At 27.0% G+C, this 2,971-nt stretch overlaps 1 long non-coding RNA gene across 1 annotated transcript; it reads right to left on the bottom strand.

The window, feature by feature from the left end:
- Nucleotides 1–832: 832 nt before the first annotated feature.
- LOC105462215 lies at nucleotides 833–2,591 on the bottom strand. Its single transcript, XR_976029.1, has 3 exons — nucleotides 2,276–2,591; nucleotides 1,255–1,339; nucleotides 833–945 (listed from the first exon to the last, which is right to left on the bottom strand). It is a non-coding gene; the product is annotated as an uncharacterized LOC105462215 (long non-coding RNA).
- Nucleotides 2,592–2,971: the final 380 nt, after the last annotated feature.

The following is a 2,971-nucleotide window of genomic DNA, read 5'->3' as shown; positions in this document are numbered from 1 at the left end:
TTGCTCATGTACATTATACATACATATATTCAAGAATACGAGAATAAATTTAAATAAATATGTCAAGAACTAGAGCGATAATAAAAATCTGCAGTTTGCAGAATGATATTAACATGGAAACGTTAGTAAGCAACGTCACAAAGCAAAAAATGAATGCTTATAATTATGGTCACTTACGCAGTCTGAAAAGCCATATTTGTAAGCATTCATTTTTTGCTTTGTGACGTTGCTTACTGACGTTTCCATGTAAACATTTGAATTTCCATATTTTACGACAGAAGGAGCTAACTTCATGCGTAATGTATGTCTTTTTATCATGTTATTATTTACAACTTTGATTACTAATCATTGAGAATGGACTGTCAAACATTACCAAACGACCACCAATTGAATGGTTAATCGTTAATGGATTTTCAGTAATGGGAGGCCAACTTTACATAGCTGATACCAATAGATACCAATACACAACAGATACCAATGACACAATAGATATCAATGTCTTTTTGATTTGGCAACATATATTTCCCACATCCAAAATGTTTGTTGGATATTAAGATATTTTAGCGAGAATAATTATGATAATTGTAATACTTTGTATTAAGCTATCTGATCACTATATTGTTGTATATTTATTATCTTAAAAACATATTGTGTTCTTTATTTAAAGTTATTTTATTTCTTGTTTTAAGGCAATTTAAAGTTATAATTTCATGTTTGCAAAATTATTTTTATTTGTCTGTATTAATTTTACACAAATTTTTGAGACACAATTCATTGAGATTTAGCATAACAATATTTTTAAAAAAATATTTCAAAGAATTCTTTAAAAAATACTTACGAAGTTTAGATTCTCCAGCCGAGAGTAATCCAAATATTGCAATGCCGAATATACGTATATAGAACAGCATTTTTTTCATTTAATATAACACGAACGTCTTGTGTACACTAGATAGAAAATACAGTGTATCTCCTGATCGATGAATAATGATAATTCATTCTGGTTGGGTTTTATATAACCGAGTTAATGATATATCTCATGACTTATATTGACTGATGATATATGTGATTTATATTAATATTGAATAATGCATAAACGTACACACGTAAATATACGAAAGATGCAAAGATTACAAAATTATAATAAATATATTATATATTATAATAAAGACTCTTTTCGGCATTCGTCCAAAGAAAAACCACGTTTCAAAAAAATCATGGGCGAGTTTTCTTAAAAAAAAAAAAAAAGAATCTTACGAAGTCCTGATGTTCAGCTTCGATGTTCAGCAGGATCCTTCGCACTCCTCCGAGAGATGCTCCTTTTTTCTAGATCTTCTTTCCCCTGTGAAAAAAAACGCAGAAAAGACCGTACTACAATTAATTAAATTTATTTCTTAAAAGTTTCCAGACTCCAATTTTTTTTTATTAAAAGAAAAATGTATTCTATCGTGAATCTTTCAACTCGTCTTTTAATAAGGAGCTCACCTATCTGAATGCACTACCTTGTTTCTGTGCCTATAGAATTCCCTAATACAAAATACAACATTGCTCAATTTTTTATTATTTTATAAAGACCCTCCCAATTTCTTTGCAACTTGGGTAATTTCAATCAATATACAATAATCGATAAAATATATGAAAAAATGGCAGCTATCAGTAAGCAGACCGAACATTTTGATGGCAAATTGATGCAAATAACAAACAGTTTTGTTATTGCAAACAATGTCAGTAAACATCTTGTAAAAATGCAACAATGTATGTTTTGCAGTAAACACCAGAGTCTGAAATTGTTGTGTCAATCTGTCGCCGTATTGCTATTATTAGATCTGCTCTGACGTCATCAATTTAACTGCGGAAATATTTTTTCATATTTCTTCATATTTGATTCACATTGAAGACTAACTGGGAACACAGTAGGATCAGGCTTTGATATTATCGTTTGCTAATATTTGTTTCTTATTTGGCAACATCCCACAATCAAAATGTTTGCTGGGTATTAAAGTATTTGAAAATGATCACGATGATTGTAATAATTGTATTGTGTATTAATTTAACTATTTATTCACTTTATTGTTGTATATTTATTATCTTATAATTATATTGTTTAATTATATTGTTTCTTGTTTGGAGGTAATGATTTCTTTAGAGAAATTATTTTTATGTTAACTTTATATTAATTTTACACAAACTTTTGATGTATATAACACAATTTATTGAAATTTAACATATAATAATATTTTTACAAGAATATTTTAATGAATTATGAAAAAATACTTACAAAGTTTATCAGATTCTCTAGCCGAGAATAATCCAAATATTGCAATGCCGATTATATGCCACGTACGTAGAATAATATTTTACGTGTAATATAACATAAGGTTTTGCATACTCTAGATAGGAAATACACTGTATCTCTTGATCTGCAAATAATGCGTCTGATTCTGGTTGAGTTATATATATAACTGAGATAATGATATCTCATATATAAATATTGAATAATACAGACATGCGTAAGCATACGAGAGATACAAAAGTTAAAAAAATCATAAATTTTTACAATTGACATTGTTACTTTTTCTATAAATGTTATGCTCTTATAATGCTTTTAAAAGTGTATATATATTTTTTGCAAATATATGTCATATACTAACTACAGATAAATTATTTCGTTTATGAATTGTAATAAATACGTTACTAGTGCAAAGAAAAACTTGAAAATTTAGTTTATAATATGAAAGAAAAGAAATTTTTAATATTTGGTGTGTAAATCTGTTTCTGTTTTATAAAGCACACATACCTTACAATGAGAAGTTCTAAAATAATTTATGCCCTGTTATAATACAAAGTAACAAACAAAATTATATATAGTTTTTTCTTATCTAATTCTGTATATAATTATTATTACTTTTGTGAAAAAGAACCGTAAATTTTAAAAGTATTGTAGAGGAGTAACACATAAATGGAATTAAATTTA

Source organism: Wasmannia auropunctata, unplaced genomic scaffold (genome assembly GCF_000956235.1).
Source record: "Wasmannia auropunctata unplaced genomic scaffold, wasmannia.A_1.0 LD268234.1, whole genome shotgun sequence".
In the NCBI taxonomy this organism is placed as follows: domain Eukaryota; kingdom Metazoa; phylum Arthropoda; class Insecta; order Hymenoptera; family Formicidae; genus Wasmannia; species Wasmannia auropunctata.
The sequence above is the reverse complement of the archived record's forward strand: the minus strand, read 5'-3'. Positions and strand labels throughout refer to the sequence as shown.